The sequence below is a fragment of the Girardinichthys multiradiatus genome, chromosome 24 (genome assembly GCF_021462225.1).
Source record: "Girardinichthys multiradiatus isolate DD_20200921_A chromosome 24, DD_fGirMul_XY1, whole genome shotgun sequence".
NCBI lineage: Eukaryota > Metazoa > Chordata > Actinopteri > Cyprinodontiformes > Goodeidae > Girardinichthys > Girardinichthys multiradiatus.
This window is the reverse complement of record NC_061816.1, coordinates 23433159-23453133: the sequence shown is the minus strand read 5'-3', so window position 1 is coordinate 23453133 and position 19975 is coordinate 23433159. Positions and strand designations below refer to the sequence as shown.

The 19975-nt window shown below is 42.3% G+C and overlaps 11 non-coding genes and 1 pseudogene across 11 annotated transcripts; all 12 read left to right on the top strand.

Annotated features, from left to right (window-relative positions):
- The first annotated feature begins 9654 nt into the window (after positions 1-9654).
- On the top strand, positions 9655-9793 carry LOC124861986 (annotated as a pseudogene).
- A 600-nt stretch (positions 9794-10393) lies between these two features.
- LOC124861979 lies at positions 10394-10556 on the top strand. The gene has a single exon (XR_007036812.1). It is a non-coding gene; the product is annotated as a U1 spliceosomal RNA (small nuclear RNA).
- A 600-nt stretch (positions 10557-11156) lies between these two features.
- On the top strand, positions 11157-11320 carry LOC124862039. The gene has a single exon (XR_007036866.1). It is a non-coding gene; the product is annotated as a U1 spliceosomal RNA (small nuclear RNA).
- A 600-nt stretch (positions 11321-11920) lies between these two features.
- Positions 11921-12082, top strand: LOC124861984. The gene has a single exon (XR_007036817.1). It is a non-coding gene; the product is annotated as a U1 spliceosomal RNA (small nuclear RNA).
- Positions 12083-12683: 601 nt separating this feature from the next.
- LOC124862004 lies at positions 12684-12847 on the top strand. The gene has a single exon (XR_007036834.1). It is a non-coding gene; the product is annotated as a U1 spliceosomal RNA (small nuclear RNA).
- A 600-nt stretch (positions 12848-13447) lies between these two features.
- LOC124861983 lies at positions 13448-13609 on the top strand. The gene has a single exon (XR_007036816.1). It is a non-coding gene; the product is annotated as a U1 spliceosomal RNA (small nuclear RNA).
- Positions 13610-14210: 601 nt separating this feature from the next.
- On the top strand, positions 14211-14374 carry LOC124862017. The gene has a single exon (XR_007036846.1). It is a non-coding gene; the product is annotated as a U1 spliceosomal RNA (small nuclear RNA).
- A 598-nt stretch (positions 14375-14972) lies between these two features.
- LOC124862001 lies at positions 14973-15136 on the top strand. The gene has a single exon (XR_007036831.1). It is a non-coding gene; the product is annotated as a U1 spliceosomal RNA (small nuclear RNA).
- A 600-nt stretch (positions 15137-15736) lies between these two features.
- On the top strand, positions 15737-15900 carry LOC124862028. The gene has a single exon (XR_007036856.1). It is a non-coding gene; the product is annotated as a U1 spliceosomal RNA (small nuclear RNA).
- Positions 15901-16500: 600 nt separating this feature from the next.
- LOC124861978 lies at positions 16501-16664 on the top strand. Its single transcript, XR_007036811.1, has one exon. It is a non-coding gene; the product is annotated as a U1 spliceosomal RNA (small nuclear RNA).
- A 2170-nt stretch (positions 16665-18834) lies between these two features.
- On the top strand, positions 18835-18998 carry LOC124861993. The gene has a single exon (XR_007036824.1). It is a non-coding gene; the product is annotated as a U1 spliceosomal RNA (small nuclear RNA).
- Positions 18999-19598: 600 nt separating this feature from the next.
- LOC124861992 lies at positions 19599-19762 on the top strand. Its single transcript, XR_007036823.1, has one exon. It is a non-coding gene; the product is annotated as a U1 spliceosomal RNA (small nuclear RNA).
- Positions 19763-19975: the final 213 nt, after the last annotated feature.

Below are 19975 nucleotides of genomic sequence, written 5' to 3'. Positions count from 1 at the left end.
GTCACTTTTCCTAGTAGAGATGGGTACTTGTGTCCTAAGAACATGGTTTGGATCTGTGGAAATAGATCATATCTGTATCTGCCTGCTAATTGGTCTGGAGTATGTTATTTAGCTCATTTACTACCTACAGTCACTGCTTATGATTCAATCACCCCATTATTAGAAAGGAAGACAATGCTCAAACAGCAAAAGAAAGCTAGGATTCCACATTGGAAAGGGATTTTGGGTACAATTATTCCTAGTTATGGTGCTGCTAATGCAGCCCATGGGATTAATGAGTTGTCAGTTGAGTTAGAAAATCTTACTGTTTTAACTGAGGAAGGTTTCACTGTTCTGACCAAGGAGCAGCAGGCTATAAGAACTATGAGTTTGCAAAATAGAATGGCTTTGGATTACCTTAGCTGAGAGGGGTGGTGTTTGTCATTTAATTGGGGAACTATGTTGCACTTTATTCCTGATGTGTCTAACAACATGACAAGTATCCATGACAAATTACAGAAGTTGCTGACAACTCAACAGAAAGAAAATATGGGTTTCTCTTGGAATCATTGGTCCTGGTTCATTTGGATATGTTTTTTTTTTTTCCAGAGAAAACAAATCATAAACAAAATTTTAAAATCTTGCTGCCTCTCCTGAGTGGCTTCTGCGCTTCAAGCTGCCCTGTTACCAATCTGGTACAGGGGGGCGGTCGTTGGAAGCCCCTCTAGGCAGGGGCTTCAGAATCAGGATGCTGCTCAGGTGGTGTTCCGGTGAACTCCTTGCAGTGTGTAGCATGGATCCAGGTGTCCCTGTCCTGGACCTTCACGGCAGTGTGAGTCCCCAGCAGAATTTGAAACGGACCTCTCCGCCATTTGTCTTTCCATTGTCTCTAATCAGCACCCACTGTCCTGGCTGGAACTGGTCTGTCAGCTACTGGGGGTAAGGCAGCTTTCACTGTCTGATGGGAGAGAGAGAGAGAACGTGACCGAACCTTACAAAATTCCTACATGGAATGTTCAAAATGAGCAGTTGTTAGTGTGCTTAGATTAGTACTCGGTCTTCCCCCTATAATTGCTGGTCTCCCGAAAAGGATTTCAAAAGGACTCAAATTAGCTCTGGATCTATTTCTCATCCGCATATACATAAGAGCCAGAGGGAGAGCTTTTGGCCAGGACTACCCTGTTTCTTCACAGCATTTAGCCAATTTATTCTTTATTGTTCCATTTTCTCATTCTACTGGTCCACCTGATTGTGGGTGGTAAGCACAATGTGTCTTTAACTGGAAACCTAGAAGCTTACTAATTTCCTGCAAAGCTTTGTTGACAAAATATGTCCCGTTATCACTGGAAATCACCTGTGGGACCCCCCAATGGGGAAGAATCTCTGTCGACAAAGATTTCGCAACAGCACTGCTGTCTGTGTGTTTTGTTGGAAACGCTTCAACATATTTAGAAAACATGTCCACGACCACCAAACAATATTTCTTCCCTTCAGCAGGTGTCAACTCAATGAAATCCATCATCAAATGCTGAAATGGGAACCGTGGAGGCGAATGTGCTGCTTGTGATTGTGCAGGGATCCTGGAGGGGTTGTGAGAAGTACAGATCAAACATCTTTTACAATAATTTTCAGCTACCACTGAAAACCCTTTTGTATACCAATATTTTTTAACCATATCCAGCATCCCCCCTTTGGACACATGATCCAATCCGTGCATCAATTTAGCAAACCAGGGAAGAAAATGTTTAGGCAGGCATGGTCTACAATCAGAGAAATGCCAGCCAGAACTGCTGTTGAAGATACAGCCAGCTTTTTGCCATTTTTCTTTTTCCTGTGGAGTAGCAAAAGATTGCATTTCAGGAACAGTGACAGCATGCAGATCAGTCAGAGAAAGAAAAGTTTCATCTGAGGGGAAAGGCCTCAAAGCCGCGGCCTTTGCTGCTGAGTCCGCTGCCGCATTACCCCTAGAAACAGAATCCGGCTGTCCTGTGTGCGCAGCACACTTAAATACAGCCAAACATGCGGGTAACAAAATAGCATCCAAAAGATCAGACACTTGTCTAGCATTCAAAATAGGTTTTCCGTCCGATTTCAAAAAGGAGCAATGTTTCCACAATGCCCCCAAATCATGCACCACTCCAAAGGAATATCTGGAATCTGTATAAATAGTCACAGTCTTTCCTTCTGCCAACTTGCAAGCCTCAGTTAGAGCAATTAATTCAGCTGTTTGAGCAGAGTAGTGCGCCGGCAAAGGACCTGAGCGCAAAACAGCTGAGTCAGAGCACACTGCAAACCCTACTTGATTCAAACCCACAGAACAGGAGGAAGACCCATCTACATACAAAACCAGATCAGGGTAAGACAAAGGGGTGTCTTGAAAGTCAGGACAAGGGATACAAACAACATTTAAGACAGCTGCGCAGTCATGACTCTCATCATCCTCCTCAGTAGGCAGAAGTGTAGCTGGGTTTAAAGTGTTACAACGTTTAATTGTAATGTTTGGCATGTCCAGTAATATTGAGGAATACCTAAGCCACCTTGCTGCTGATAGATGAGACGTCTTTTGTTCCAGGAGGATGATGGAAACAGAATGTGGAACAAAAACTGTCAGTGGATTATATCCAACAATGTCATGTGACAGTAACACTGCCTTCTCAGCTGCAGCAATAACGCACAAACAACCAGGTAAGTCGGCTGCAACTGCATCAAGCTTACTGGAATAATAAGCCACAGGTCGCAATTTATCACCATGGGATTGCAACAACACAGATGACATAAAACCATATATTTCATCCACCATTTGAATAAATGGCTTGTCAGAGTTTGGTAAAGCCAATGCAGGCGCAGAAGACAGGGCTGTTTTTAAATCAATGAAAGCCAGTTCTGTCTCATCTGTCCATTGAATTTTGTCTGCAGCTGCCAGGCTCTGCCCATATATTAAACTGGCAAATGGCGCTTCCAGCTCAGAGTAATTCAGAATGTGAGCTCTGTCATACACAAAAATGTCATCATTTGTTTCTTTGTGACAGGTTTTGGGATTTTCAGAACTGCTTCAATGCGCTGAGGGGACAGTTTTCTGCTTTTATGTGAGAGAACATGACCAAGAAATGTCACTTCTTCCAGCACAAACTGCATTTTAGATTTTGAAACTTTGTGACCCTTTTTATGAAGATGTCGATGTACTGTAGTTTTAAGGTGTCTTTCCTACATTGATCCACTGATCCTGCTGATAATAATAAATCATCAACATACTGTGTAAGGACAGTTCCAGGAGATAGAGTCAAATTAGCCAAAGAGTCCTTCAGAGCTGTGTTAAAAATAGTCGGACTCTCAGTGTAGCCCTGACAAAGACGGGTTAAACAATATGGCTTCCCATCAAACTCAAAAGCAAACCAATACTGACTGTCCTTGTGTACAGGGACAGAAAAAAATGCATTTGCCAGGTCTATCACTGAAAAATATTTAGCTTCTGGCAGAATTTGTGACAAAATCGTAGAAGGGTTCGGAACTGATGGAGCGCGGGCCACAACAGACTGGTTTACAGCCTGAAGGTCCATGACAAATATCCATTCGTCAGGTACTCCAGGGGACCTAATTTGTTTTACAGGGAACAACTGTGTTCTCACAGGTGAATTTGGACAGGGTACAATTACCCCAGCTTTAAGGAGGGAATCAAAAACAAGATGGATCCCCTCCAAAGCCTCCTTTTTTAATAAGTATTGTTTCTGACGTGGCCTGTAGTTTGATTTAGGAATAATAACAACTGGCTCACAATCTGTAATAAGACTAACATCATATTTGTGAGCAGCCCACAATGAATCAGGCAGCTTTGAAAGATCTGCGTCCGCAGAAGAAGCAGTAGCTAAAAATAGATGTGAATGTGAAGTCAGCTGCACTGTATGATTACAGGCAACAACAGTGGGTCAATGTCTTTTGAAATCATTTTGAGAAGGAGACACAAACACATATGGGACATCTGTCTCCCTCCAATATGTGGCAAGGAGACAACACCTAACAAAAAAACCCACATCCTTCCATTCCATATTTTCAGACTTGGCCAATGATACATGTGGCGCCAAACTAGAAACTTGAAAGAAATGCAGCTGTTCAAAGGTCAAAGTCACAGATAAATCTGCTGTGTGATCATTCCAGTACATGTCAGAGAGGTGCACTCTCTCATTTGTAATTTTGTACCAACTGTCCTCATAGTCAAAATCAGGTCCATCAGATACATATGAAGTACAATGCAGATCATCTGCAGCCATTATATTACTGTCAGGTGTCACAGCATTTACTGCCAATATGACAAAATGTTGAGGTACAGGACCAACTGGAAGCCTCCACTCAAATGCATATAAGGGTTGATCTGGAGCCCAATGTCCTGCAGTGTAGTCATAGTCAAAGACCTTCTGAGTGTGAACTGTCAGTCCATCAGGTTTTTAAGTAATAGCAATATTCAATCTGCACATCAAATCTCTACACATCAAATTGAAAGGACACAAAGGAGACACCAAAAAAGAATGTTTCAACTGCACTTCCTGCGGAGTGGAATACTTTAGAGGAACCGAAAAACTTTCCCTAACTGTTTCACCTGAAGCCCCCGTAAATGGGGCTTTAGTCTTAGCCCCTTGCTAGTCATACTTACCTGGCAGGGGAGATACCATGATCAAGAAGGTGGTTCACCCTAGTGGTTTCACCTAGCCTTTTCACAGCATGGCTCCAACACCTGCCGTGACTGGTTCCAGAAGGAATGCAGTTCGCTTTGAACTAAAAGGAAACTTGGAAATGGATCGACTACAATTCAGCAGATTGATCATACAGAAAGAACTTGGATTTTCACCGATGCAGATTGATTACATCTTTGGCCTCCCGGGTAAAAAGACTTTTGAAGTGATCTTTGCTACAAATACTAGCTTTGAAACATGTCTTCGAACTTTTAAGAGACTGAAAGAGTCCAGACCTCATTTGAGAAATATTGAGATGGTTTCCCTATCGGAAAGTTAACCTAAATCAGTTACTGTCATAATGTACTCGGAACAAGTTAAAATGGAAGATGTTAAGACGTGGCTGGCTTTCAAATGCGCTGTTATAAGGGGAGTGGAGTTAAAAGACGAAGATGGCATTCGGAATGGAGCAAGATGCTTCTTTGTTCAATTAAGGAGGGATGGAAAAACTGGAGAAATCACACACCTGCCACCAATAATACAATTGGGAGCTATTAGGGGCCATGTCTTCTACCCAGGACAACCAAAGACCTGCCGGAAGTGCGACTCTCAAGATCATCTTTCTGCAGACTGCCAGGTTTTGCAATGTAAAAATTGTAAAAGCAATGAGCACTTAACCAGACAATGCCCCCACTCGATGAAGTGCAATCTCTGTGGAAAAGAGGACCACACGTTCAGAACTTGTCCACAATCCTATGCTAATAGAGTTAAAACATCCACACTCCAGCAGCCAAGAGAGGGCCCCAACGTAGAAGAACAGGTGACTGAAAGTGCAATGGACTTAGGTGATAATCAAGTCAATGGCCAACAGCTGGGAGCAGTGGAATCGAGTGGAGAGAACGACTGGTACCAGTCATCCCCCTCCCCCGCCCAAGGAGAGGCCCCTATGGATGGGAAAGAGGAGCTACAGGCTGGGGAGCATACTGCAAGCAGAATAGACCAGAGCAAGTGCTTGGAAAAAACCCCTGAGGAGAATCTTCCTCTGGAAATCTCAGTAGGAGCTCAGTCTAGAAGCAAGGAAGAAGAGGAGGGAGCTCCTTTACAACATGGACACGCTACTGCACCTGTAGTAACAACAAAAGACTGTGGTGACATGCTAGACCTCATATTATCTGACCTTCTACCAACTCAGTCTGAACAAGGTCCAGACGAGACTTCGCAAGGGAGGACTGCTCCACTCTTCTTGGAGAAGCCTCCACCCCCAGATCCTCCGGGGAGGACGACAGAAAAAGGAAGTTGGCCAGCTGTTTCGCAGAACCCCACACCCTTCCTGGAGGAGCAACATCTGGCAACCTTCTCTGGAGTTACCCAGATAATGAAGGTAGAAGATGAAAAAGACACGGCCAGAGACTTATCTGAGACTTGGAAAACACGAAAAAAGAAAAAAAAGGTAAAATTTTGTGGCATGGTGTTGAGCTGGTGGTTATGTTTTTAGACTATTGGTTCCCCTTTTATCTCTTAAGTGGGAATGGTTTCACTTCAAGTATTGTCAATTAATACTCCAGGCTTAATTAACAGGGTTAAATGTCAATCCGTATTTGATTACTTACACAATAGCGGAGGTGACATTTTTTTGTTACAAGAATGTAATTTACCCTTCATGGAGAACTATGTCCAGTTTCAACAACGCTGGCCTTATGGCCAATCCATTTGGTCAGGTGATAATTACAACAGATCCTCAGGGGTCATAGTGTTGTTGAACAACAGATCTTTCCAAGTAGAGAGGGTTGAGACCGTTATTGAAGGTAGAGTTTTATTAATTGATGTGAACAAAAATGGGTATGAAATTAGACTGCTCAACGTTTATGGCCATACTGACATACATGAACAGGTGTCTTTATTGCAATCCCTTCAATCCTTTCTATGTAACAGAAGACATGTAATACTCGCAGGTGATTTCAACTGCATCTTGGAAAACAGAGCTACGATATTAGGGGACAGCACAGCAACAAAACCTGATATTAGATCTCAGGTGTTGAGGAACCTTATTGATGATTGTAGGCTCACTGATGTGTATAAACACCTACACTCATCGCAACCAGGGTATACCTGGTCGAATGGAAGATCTTTTTCTAGAATTGACTTTGTGTTTACATCTCATAAGTTCATACCGGTCTCATGCACGGTGAACCCCTTCCCTTTTTCCGACCATCACATGCTGACTTGTGTTCTTAATATAGCAAATCCTATACGACTTGATCCCGGAATATGGAAATTGAACACCAGTTTACTGAGTAACGCTAGTGTGGTGTCAAAGTATAAACACAAGTTACAACAATGGGTCACTTTGATCTCATTATATGACTCAGTTGGTGAATGGTGGGAAGACTTAAAACAGAGAACTAAGTTTTTCTTCACTAAGGAAGGGAAAAGAATGGCAGGAGTGAGAAGACAGTGGCAAAAGAGGAAACAAGCAAGACTACAAAGGTATTATCAACTGCTCAATGCAAGTTTTCAAGTGAGTGAGGAGATTGCCAAACTTAAGAAGGAAATGATGACGGCGCTGAATGAAAGAAGCAAGGGACTTTTAATTAGGAGTAGAGTGAAACATTTTGAAGAGAATGAAAAATGTACTCTATATTTTTTTAGGAAGATGATAAAATCCAAAACACTTATGGATAGAATAGTTAACGAGGACGGTGTAGAGCTAAAAGACTCCCAGCAAATTGTCACGGACGTTTTTTCCTTCTATGAGAAATTGTACGAGAACCAAAACATCTGAAATGAGGAGATGCTCTTTTTGCTCTCTAAAGTTAATTCCAGATTAGAAATAATAGATAAAGAATGCTTAGACACTGACTTGACTCTCTCTGAGATAACAACAGCCATGTTAAGTATGCAGAGTAACAAATCACCGGGTCTTGACGGACTAGCTAAAGAATACAATCACACTTTCTGGGAGCAACTTAAGGGCTACCTCTATAAGGAAGCTTTTGAGAAGGGAGAACTACCATTATCAGTTAATAAAGGTATGATCTCACTTTTATTCAAAAAAGGTTCTAAGAAAGATTTGAAAAATTGGAGACCATTAACTCTGCTTGGGGTTGATGTTAAAATATTGTCCAAAGCTTTATACTTTCGACTACAGTCAGTTGTGGGAAACTTAATTGGGATGGAACAAACTTGTGGAGTAGTAGGACGTAAAATAACGGATAGCCTAGGGTTTTTAAGAGACTGTTATCTTTATTGTAAAGAACTGAAGCATCCTCTATGTATTTTGGGGATTGACTTGCAAAAAGCCTTTGATAGTGTAAGTCACACTTATTTAAAAGAAGGTTTAAGATTATGGTTGGCTTGGAATTTTCAAAAATGGATTAATCTCCTATACAATAATTGTGCCAGCTCTGTATTGGTAAACGGCAGGCTTACACCTCCAAACAAGATCAAATCGGGGGTGAGACAAGGTTGCCCTTTGTCCCCGATTTTGTTTATTTTAGCTATGGAACCTCTGGCATGTTCGTTGCGACAAAATCCCTATATTGTGGGACCCTCCCCACCTAGTAGTAACGGCCAAGAGGCAAAATTTACAATGTATATGGATGATTTAACTATGACCCTCTCAGATAATAGATCTATTAATAGTGTTTTGAAGACTTGTGATGTTTTTACTTGTGCTTCTGGAATGAGAGTTAACAACCAGAAAAGCGAAATCTTATACCTTAATTGGAGAGAGAAAAAAAAGAGCAGTGGGGGCTCTTGGAACAAAGTGAAACAATAAAAATCTTAGGTGTGTATATAGGAAAAGATATGGAGGAAAAGAACTGGAAAAAAAAATTGCCTAATATCCAAGCGAAACTCCTCCAGTGGAAGGACAGAGATCTCTCTTTTAGTGGTAAAGTCTTAGTGTTAAAAGCGGAAGTTATTAGCTCCCTGGCTCACTTAGCTACTATTCTCCCAGTCCCCTTTAAAGTACTTGTATCACTTCGAAAAACCATGTTTGCCTTTTTTTGGAGTGGCCAACACGAGAGGTTAAACAGGAAGATTTTATATAGATCCCTGAAAAATGGAGGGAAAGCACTCCCCAACATTGAAGGAAAACTAAAAGCTATGTTCGTAACACTGATTATAAAGGCATGTCTAGAGAAACCATCGGAATCCATATGGCCTTTCTTTGCCAGATTCTGGGTTGGTCGCACAATACTAAGAGCTTGGGGTCAGCGAGTCCCTTTAAATACTCCTTTTTCTGATACATGTCCTCCAATTTATGAAAAAGTTATTCAGGCCGTGGATGTCGGCTTGCAGCACTTCCCCACAGAGAAATTGTCGCGTATGATAGTAGAGGAAAGACTATCGCCCCCCAATGTTTTGTCTACAGGTGGAAGATATAATGAGGAGTCCCAAAAAAAGATCTGGAGTAATGAGAGTAATAGGTTTCTTCTCAACAAGCATAAAGATCTTGCGTGGTAAATTGCACACGAATGCTTAATAACCAGAGTGTTCCTTAAAAACAGAAATTGTACAAAGAGTTCACAATGCCCAAGAAGATATTGTGGGGATAAAGAGTCGGTCCGACATCTTTTTTGGAAATGTGTTTTTGCTCAAAGGGTGTGGGGACTGTTATCCCCTTGGTTGTATGACTTAAACTGTTATTTATCATGTGAAAGATTTATTTACGGATTGCTGGACGAAAATCGGACATTAAACGATCATCGCTGGTGGGCTCTAGTTAACTGTATCAAAGATATGTTATGGAAGGCAAGGAATGTTTTAGTCTTTAGAAAATACGAGATAACAGCAAAAACTGTGGTTAAAGGAGTAGTAACTTTGTTAAGTGATTACATGTTGAAAGACTTTGACAGCAAAAATCATGAGGAAAGATGCAGACTATGGAAGATACCTGAAATGTATTGGAATAATTGTATATAACCTTGTCCAATGAGAGCTTTCTGTTCTCTATCGTTGTAATCTGTCATCCTTTTTGATTGTTTTGTGGTTTTGAAAAGAACAAATAAAACTTTGAAAATTGGTTAACCCAGAGTGAGGCCCTGCCATTGCACCCTGGCTGTTCTGACATTTGCGAATTCCCCAAATGTGGGAATCTCGACTGCATAATTTGTGTTAGTGGGGGACTGCGATCACGCTCTCCCCTGATTGTTCTGTTTATGAAAAACTGTGGGTGCACTCAATTGAATCTTTCTTCCGTTTTTAGCAGGGTCCTGAATATGTAGCTAAAGAATTAATGGCATTGAACACTGAGCAACAGTAACTGAAAAACAAAGTAACACAACACCCTATCAAACTGTTGAAAAAAGCTGCAGAGACGCTTGTATAAGCGAAGTGTGGAAGATTTCTCAGGTTAGAGAATATGTAGTTTCCCTGCCTTTTTGTTAGGCTCTGACAGTCGATGTTAATATTGTTTGACCTAGTATGTCTTTTCATACCTGTATAGTCATGGATTTATTGGAAATAAATTATGAATTGTGTGACATTTATCCCATTAGTTGTGTGTCAGGGGAAATAATGACGTCCCACAAACTAGGGTGGCTTGTGCTCATTGCAATATGTGTCTTCGATCTGACCTGAGGAAGCTTTTAGGCTCCACCTCCTTTTGTGAAAGGAGAAAATGGCGCATGCCTCAACTTGACAGCTACTGGTTCTGATCTGGGCAGCCAAGGATTGTCCTCATTGGCCACCACCTACTAGCTTTCAGCCCCCGTTAATGGGGCTTTAGTCTTAGCCCCTTACTAGACATACTTACCTGTTAGGGGAGATACCATGATCATGAAGGTGGTTAACCCAGAGTGAGGCCCTGCCATTGCACCCTGGCTGTTCTGACCTTTGCGAATTCCCCAAATGTGGGAATCTCGACTGCATAATTTGTGTTATGGGGGACTGCGTTCGCTCTCTCCCTTGATTGTTCTGTTTATGAAAAACTGTGGATGCACTCATTTTAATCTTTCTTCTGTTTTTAGCAGGGTCCTGAATATGTAGCTAAAGAATTAATGGCATTGAACACTGAGCAACAGTAACTGAAAAACAAAGTAACAAAACACCCTATCAAACTGTTGAAAAAAGCTGCAGCGACGCTTGTATAAGCGAAGTGTGGAAGATTTCTCAGGTTAGAGAATATGTAGTTTCCCTGCCTTTTTGTTAGGCTCTGACAGTCTATGTTAATATTGTTTGACCTAGTATGTCTTTTCATACCTGTATAGTCATGGATTTATTTGAAATAAATTATGAATTGTGTGACATTTATCCCATTAGTTGTGTGTCAGGGGAAATAATGACGTCCCACAAACTAGGGTGGCTTGTGCTCATTGCAATATGTGTCCCCGATCTGACCTGAGGAAGCTTTTAGGCTCCACCTCCTTTTGTGATAGGAGAAAATGGCGCATGCCTCAACTTGACAGCTACTGCTTCTGATCTGGGCAGCCAAGGATTGTCCTCATTGGCCACCACCTACTAGCTTTCAGCCCCCGTTAATGGGGCTTTAGTCTTAGCACCTTACTAGACATACTTACCTGTTAGGGGAGATACCATGATCATGAAGGTGGTTAACCCAGAGTGAGGTCCTGCCATTGCACCGTGGCTGTTCTGACCTTTGCAAATTCCCCAAATGTGGGAATCTCGACTGCATAATTTGTGTTAGTGGGGGACTGCGTTCGCGCTCTCCCCTGATTGTTCTGTTTATGAAAAACTGTGGGTGCACTCATTTGAATCTTTCTTCCGTTTTTAGCAGGCTCCTGATTATGTAGCTAAAGAATTAATGGCATTGAACACTGAGCAACAGTAACTGAAAAACAAAGTAACAAAACACCCTATCAAACTGTTGAAAAAAGCTGCAGCAACGCTTGTATAAGCGAAGTGTGGAAGATTTCTCAAGTTAGAGAATATGTAGTTTCCCTGCCTTTTTGTTAGGCTCTGACAGTCGATGTTAATATTGTTTGACCTAGTATGTCTTTTCATACCTGTATAGTCATGGATTTATTGGAAATAAATTATGAATTGTGTGACATTTATCCCATTAGTTGTGTGTCAGGGGAAATAATGACGTCCCACAAACTAGGGTGGCTTGTGCTCATTGCAATATGTGTCTCCGATCTGACCTGAGGAAGCTTTTAGGCTCCACCTCCTTTTGTGAAAGGAGAAAATGGCGCATGCCTCAACTTGACAGCTACTGCTTGCAATCTGGGCAGCAAAGGATTGTCCTCATTGGCCACCACCTACTAGCTTTCAGCCCCCGTAAATGGGGCTTTAGTCTTAGCCCCTTACTAGACATACTTACCTGTTAGGGGAGACACCATGATCATGAAGGTGGTTAACCCAGAACGAAGCTCTGCCATTGCACCCCTGCTGTTCTGACCTTTGCGAATTCCCCAAATGTGGGAATCTCGACTGCATTATTTGTGTTAGTGGGGACTGCGCTCGCGCTCTCCTCTGATTGTTCTCTTTATGAAAAACTGTGGATGCACTCATTTTAATCTTTCTTCCGTTTTTAGTAGGGTCCTGCATATGTAGCCAAAGAGTTAATGGCATTGAACACTGAGCAACAGTAACTGAAAAACAAAGTAACAAAACACCCTATCAAACTGTTGAAAAAAGCTGCAGCGACGCTTGTATAAGCGAAGTGTGGAAGATTTCTCAGGTTAGAGAATATGTAGTTTCCCTGCCTTTTTGTTAGGCTCTCAAAGTCGATGTTAATATTGTTTGACCTAGTATGTCTTTTCATTCCTGTATAGTCATGGATTTATTGGAAATAAATTATGAATTGTGTGACATTTATCCCATTAGTTGTGTGTCATGGGAAATAATGACGTCCCACAAACTAGGGTGGCTTGTGCTCATTGCAATATATGCTTCCGATCTGACCTGAGAAAGCTTTTAGGCTCCACCTCCTTTTGTGATAGGAGAAAATGGCGCATGCCTCAACTTGACAGCTACTGCTTGCAATCTGGTCAGCCAAGGATTGTCCTCATTGGCCACCACCTACTAGCTTTCAGCCCCCTTAAATGGGGCTTTAGTCTTAGCCCCTTACTAGTCATACTTACCTGGAAGGGGAGATACCATGATCATGAAGGTGGTTAACCCAGAGTGAGGCCCTGCCATTGCACTCTGGCTGTTCTGACCTTTGCGAATTCCCCAAATGTGGGAATCTCGACTGCATAATTTGTGTTAGTGGGGGACTGCGTTCGCGCTCTCCCCTGATTGTTCTGTTTATGAAAAACTGTGGATGCACTCATTTTAATCTTTCTTCCGTTTTTAGCAGGGTCCTGAATATGTAGCTAAAGAATTAATGGCATTGAACACTGAGCAACAGTAACTGATAAACAAAGTAACACAACACCCTATCAAACTGTTGAAAAAAGCTGCAGCAACGCTTGTATAAGCGAAGCGTGGAAGATTTCTCAGGTTAGAGAATATGTAGTTTCCCTGCCTTTTTGTTAGGCTCTGACAGTCGATGTTAAAATTGTTTGACCTAGTATGTCTTTTCATACCTGTATAGTCATGGATTTATTGGAAATAAATTATGAATTGTGTGACATTTATCCCATTAGTTGTGTGTCAGGGGAAATAATGACGTCCCACAAACTAGGGTGGCTTGTGCTCATTGCAATATGTGTCTCCGATCTGACCTGAGGAAGCTTTTAGGCTCCACCTCCTTTTGTGAAAGGAGAAAATGGCGCATGCCTCAACTTGACAGCTACTGCTTGCAATCTGGGCAGCAAAGGATTGTCCTCATTGGCCACCACCTACTAGCTTTCAGCCCCCGTAAATGGGGCTTTAGTCTTAGCCCCTTACTAGACATACTTACCTGTTAGGGGAGACACCATGATCATGAAGGTGGTTAACCCAGAACGAAGCTCTGCCATTGCACCCCTGCTGTTCTGACCTTTGCGAATTCCCCAAATGTGGGAATCTCGACTGCATTATTTGTGTTAGTGGGGACTGCGCTCGCGCTCTCCTCTGATTGTTCTCTTTATGAAAAACTGTGGATGCACTCATTTTAATCTTTCTTCCGTTTTTAGCAGGGTCCTGCATATGTAGCCAAAGAGTTAATGGCATTGAACACTGAGCAACAGTAACTGAAAACCAAAGTAACAAAACACCCTATCAAACTGTTGAAAAAAGCTGCAGCGACGCTTGTATAAGCGAAGTGTGGAAGATTTCTCAGGTTAGAGAATATGTAGTTTCCCTGCCTTTTTGTTAGGCTCTCAAAGTCGATGTTAATATTGTTTGACCTAGTATGTCTTTTCATTCCTGTATAGTCATGGATTTATTGGAAATAAATTATGAATTGTGTGACATTTATCCCATTAGTTGTGTGTCATGGGAAATAATGACGTCCCACAAACTAGGGTGGCTTGTGCTCATTGCAATATATGCTTCCGATCTGACCTGAGAAAGCTTTTAGGCTCCACCTCCTTTTGTGAAAGGGGAAAATGGCGCATGCCTCAACTTGACAGCTACTGCTTCTGATCTGGGCAGCCAGGGATTGTCATCATTGGCCACCACTTGCTAGCTTTCAGCCCCAGTAAATGAGGCTTTAGTCTTAGCCCCTTACTAGTCATACTTACCTGGCAGGGGAGATAACATGATCATGAAGGTGGTTAACCCAGAGTGAGGCCCTGCCATTGCACCCTGGCTGTTCTGACCTTTGCGAATTCCCCAAATGTGGGAATCTTGACTGCATAATTTGTGTCAGTGGGGGACTGCGTTCGCGCTCCCCCCTGATTGTTCTGTTTATGAAAAACTGTGGATGGACTCATTTTAATCTTTCTTCTGTTTTTAGCAGGGTCCTGAATATGTAGCTAAAGAATTAATGGCATTGAACACTGAGCAACAGTAACTGATAAACAAAGTAACACAACACCCTATCAAACTGTTGAAAAAAGCTGCAGCGACACTTGTATAAGCGAAGTGTGGAAGATTTCTCAGGTTAGAGAATATGTAGTTTCCCTGCCTTTTTGTTAGGCTCTGACAGTCGATCTTAATATTGTTTGATCTGGTATGTCTTTTCATACCTGTATAGTCATGGGTTTATTGGAAATAAATTATGAATTGTGTGACATTCATCCCATTAGTTGTGTCAGGGGAAATAATGACGTCCCACAAACTAGGCTGGCTCGTCCTCAATGCAATATGTGCCTCCGATCTGACCTTTTGAAGCTTTTAGGCTCCACCTCCTTTTGTGAAAGGAGAAAATGGCGCATGCCTCAACTTGACAGCTACTGCTTGCAATCTGGTCAGCCAAGGATTGTCCTCATTGGCCACCACATACTAGCTTTCAGCCCCCTTAAATGGGTCTTTAGTCTTAGCCCCTTACTAGTCATACTTACCTGGCAGGGGAGATACCATGATCATGAAGGTGGTTAACCCAGAGTGAGGCCCTGCCATTGCACTCTGGCTCTTCTGACCTTTGCGAATTCCCCAAATGTGGGAATCTCGACTGCATAATTTGTGTTAGTGGGGGACTGCGTTCGCGCTCTCCCCTGATTGTTCTGTCTATGAAAAACTGTGGATGCACTCATTTTAATCTTTATTCTGTTTTTAGCAGGGTCCTGAATATGTAGCTAAAGAATTAATGGCATTGAACACTGAGCAACAGTAACTGAAAAACAAAGTAACAAAACACCCTATCAAACTGTTGAAAAAAGCTGCAGCGACGCTTGTATAAGCGAAGTGTGGAAGATTTCTCAGGTTAGAGAATATGTAGTTTCCCTGCCTTTTTGTTAGGCTCTGACAGTCTATGTTAATATTGTTTGACCTAGTATGTCTTTTCATACCTGTATAGTCATGGATTTATTTGAAATAAATTATGAATTGTGTGACATTTATCCCATTAGTTGTGTGTCAGGGGAAATAATGACGTCCCACAAACTAGGGTGGCTTGTGCTCATTGCAATATGTGTCTCCGATCTGACCTGAGGAAGCTTTTAGGCTCCACCTCCTTTTGTGAAAGGAGAAAATGGCGCATGCCTCAACTTGACAGCTACTGGTTCTGATCTGGGCAGCCAAGGATTGTCCTCATTGGCCACCACCTACTAGCTTTCAGCCCCCGTTAATGGGGCTATAGTCTTAGCCCCTTACTAGACATACTTACCTGTTAGGGGAGATACCATGATCATGAAGGTGGTTAACCCAGAGTGAGGTCCTGCCATTGCACCCTGGCTGTTCTGACCTTTGCGAATTCCCCAAATGTGGGAATCTCGACTGCATAATTTGTGTTAGTGGGGGACTGCGTTCGCGCTCTCCCTTGATTGTTCTGTTTATGAAAAACTGTGGATGCACTCATTTTAATCTTTCTTCCGTTTTTAGCAGGGTCCTGAATATGTAGCTAAAAAATTAATGGCATTGAACACTGAGCAACAGTAACTGAAAATCAAAGTAACAAAACACCCTATCAAACTGTTGAAAAAAGCTGCAGCGACGCTTGTATAAGCGAAGTGTGGAAGATTTCTCAGGTTAGAGAATATGTAGTTTCCCTGCCTTTTTGTTAGGCTCTGACAGTCGATGTTAATATTGTTTGACCTAGTATGTCTTTTCATACCTGTATAGTCATGGATTTATTGGAAATAAATTATGAATTGTGTGACATTTATCCCATTAGTTGTGTGTCAGGGGAAATAATGACGTCCCACAAACTAGGGTGGCTCGTCCTCATTGCAATATGTGCCTCCGATCTGACCTGTGGAAGCTTTTAGGCTCCACCTCCTTTTGTGAAAGGAGAAAATGGCGCATGCCTCAACTTGACAGCTACTGCTTGCAATCTGGGCAGCCAAGGATTGTCCTCATTGGCCACCACCTACTAGCTTTCAGCCCCCGTTAATGGGGCTTTAGTCTTAGCCCCTTACTAGACATACTTACCTGTTAGGGGAGATACCATGATCATGAAGGTGGTTAACCAAGAGTGAGGTCCTGCCATTGCACCCTGGCTGTTCTGACCTTTGCAAATTCCCCAAATGTGGCAATCTGGACTGCATAATTTGTGTTAGTGGGGGACTGCGTTCGCGCTCTCCCCTAATTCTTCTGTTTATGAAAAACTGTGGGTGCACTCATTTGAATCTTTCTTCCGTTTTTAGCAGGCTCCTGATTATGTAGCTAAAGAATTAATGGCATTGAACACTGAGCAACAGTAACTGAAAAACAAAGTAACAAAACACCCTATCAAACTGTTGAAAAAATCTGCAGCAACGCTTGTATAAGCGAAGTGTGGAAGATTTCTCAGGTTAGAGAATATGTACAGGTCCTTCTCAAAAAATTAGCATATTGTGATAAAGTTCATTATTTTCCATAATGTCATGATGAAAATTTAACATTCATATATTTTAGATTCATTGCACACTAACTGAAATATTTCAGGTCTTTTATTGTCTTAATACGGATGATTTTGGCATTCAGCTCATGAAAACCCAAAATTCCTATCTCACAAAATTAGCATATCATTAAAAGGGTCTCTAAACGAGCTATGAACCTAATCATCTGAATCAACGAGTTAACTCTAAACACCTGCAAAAGATTCCTGAGGCCTTTAAAACTCCCAGCCTGGTTCATCACTCAAAACCCCAATCATGGGTAAGACTGCCGACCTGACTGCTGTCCAGAAGGCCACTATTGGCACCCTCAAGCAAGAGGGTAAGACACAGAAAGAAATTTCTGAACGAATAGGCTGTTCCCAGAGTGCTGTATCAAGGCACCTCAGTGGGAAGTCTGTGGGAAGGAAAAAGTGTGTCAGAAAACGTTGCACAACGAGAAGAGGTGACCGGACACCGAGGAAGATTGTGGAGAAGGGCCGATTCCAGACCTTGGGGGACCTGCGGAAGCAGTGGACTGAGTCTGGAGTAGAAACATCCAGAGCCACCGTGCACAGGCGTGTGCAGAAAATGGGCTACAGGTGCCGCATTCCCCAGAGCTGGGCTACAGAGAAGCAGCACTGGACTGTTGCTCAGTGGTCCAAAGTACTTTTTTCGGATGAAAGCAAATTCTGCATGTCATTCGGAAATCAAGGTGCCAGAGTCTGGAGGAAGACTGGGGAAAAGGAAATGCCAAAATGCCAGAAGTCCAGTGTAAAGTACCCACAGTCAGTGATGGTCTGGGGTGCCGTGTCAGCTGCTGGTGTTGGTCCACTGTGTTTTATCAAGGGCAGGGTCAATGCAGCTAGCTATCAGGAGATTTTGGACCACTTCATGCTTCCATCTGCTGAAAAGCTTTATGGAAATGAAGATTTCATTTTTCAGCATGACCTGGCACCTGCTCACAGTGCCAAAACCACTGGTAAATGGTTTACTGACCATGGTATCACTGTGCTCAATTGGCCTGCCAACTCTCCTGACCTGAACCCCATAGAGAATCTGTGGGATATTGTGAAGAGAACGTTGAGAGACTCAAGACCCAACACTCTGGATGTGCTAAAGGCCGCTATCGAAGCATCCTGGGCCTCCATAAGACCTCAGCAGTGCCACAGGCTGATTGCCTCCATGCCACGCCGCATTGAAGCAGTCATTTCTGCAAAAGGATTCCCGACCAAGTATTGAGTGCATAACTGTACATGATTATTTGAAGGTTGACGTTTTTTGTATTAAAAACACTTTTCTTTTATTGGTCGGATGAACTATGCTAATTTTGTGAGATAGGAATTTTGGGTTTTCATGAGCTGTATGCCACAATCATCCGTATTTAGACAATAAAAGACCTGAAATATTTCAGTTAGTGTGCAATGAATCTAAAATATATGAATATTAAAATTTTATCATTACATTATAGAAAATAATGAACTTTATCACAATATGCTAATTTTTTGAGAAGGACCTGTAGTTTCCCTGCCTTTTTGTTAGGCTCTGACAGTCGATGTTAATATTGTTTGACCTAGTATGTCTTTTCATACCTGTATAGTCATGGATTTATTGGAAATAAATTATGAATTGTGTGACATTTATCCCATTAGTTGTGTGTCAGGGGAAATAATGACGTCCCACAAACTAGGGTGGCTCGTCCTCATTGCAATATGTGCCTCCGATCTGACCTGAGAAAGCTTTTAGGCTCCACCTCCTTTTGTGATCGGAGAAAATGGCGCATGCCTCAACTTGACAGCTACTGCTTGCAATCTGGGCAGCCAAGGATTGTCCTCATTGGCCACCACCTACTAGCTTTCAGCCCCCTTAAATGGGGCTTTAGTCTTAGCCCCTTACTAGTCATACTTACCTGGCAGGGGAGATACCATGATCATGAAGGTGGTTAACCCAGAGTGAGGCCCTGCCATTGCACTCTGGCTGTTCTGACCTTTGCGAATTCCCCAAATGTGGGAATCTCGACTGCATAATTTGTGTTAGTGGGGGACTGCGTTCGCGCTCTCCCCTGATCTTTCTGTTTATGAAAAATTGTGGATGCACTCATTTGAATCTTTCTTCCGTTTTTAGCAGGGTCCTGAATATGTAGCTAAAGAATTAATGGCATTGAACACTGAGCAACAGTAACTGAAAAACAAAGTAACAAAACACCCTATCAAACTGTTGAAAAAAGCTGCAGCGACGCTTGTATAAGCGAAGTGTGGAAGATTTCTCAGGTTAGAGAATATGTAGTTTCCCTGCCTTTTTGTTAGGCTCTGACAGTCGATGTTAATATTGTTTGATCTGGTATGTCTTTTCATACCTGTATAGTCATGGATTTATTGGAAATAAATTATGAATTGTGTGACATTTATCCCATTAGTTGTGTGTCAGGGGAAATAATGACGTCCCACAAACTAGGGTGGCTTGTGCTCATTGCAATATATGCTTCCGATCTGACCTGAGGAAGCTTTTAGGCTACAACTCCTTTTGTGATAGGAGAAAATGGCGCATGCCTCAACTTGACAGCTACTGCTTGCAATCTGGTCAGCCAAGGATTGTCCTCATTGGCCACCACCTACTAGCTTTCAGCCCCCGTTAATGGGGCTTTAGTCTTAGCCCCTTACTAGTCATACTTACCTGGCAGGGGAGATACCATGATCATGAAGGTGGTTAACCCAGAGTGAGGCCCTGCCATTGCACTCTGGCTGTTCTGACCTTTGCGAATTCCCCAAATGTGGGAATCTCGACTGCATAATTTGTGTTAGTGGGGGACTGCGTTCGCGCTCTCCCCTGATTGTTCTGTTTATGAAAAACTGTGGATGCACTCATTTTAATCTTTCTTCCGTTTTTAGCAGGGTCCTGAATATGTAGCTAAAGAATTAATGGCATTGAACACTGAGCAACTGTAACTGAAAAACAAAGTAAAAAAACACCCTATCAAACTGTTGAAAAAAGCTGCAGTGACGCTTGTATAAGCGAAGTGTGGAAGATTTCTCAGGTTAGAGA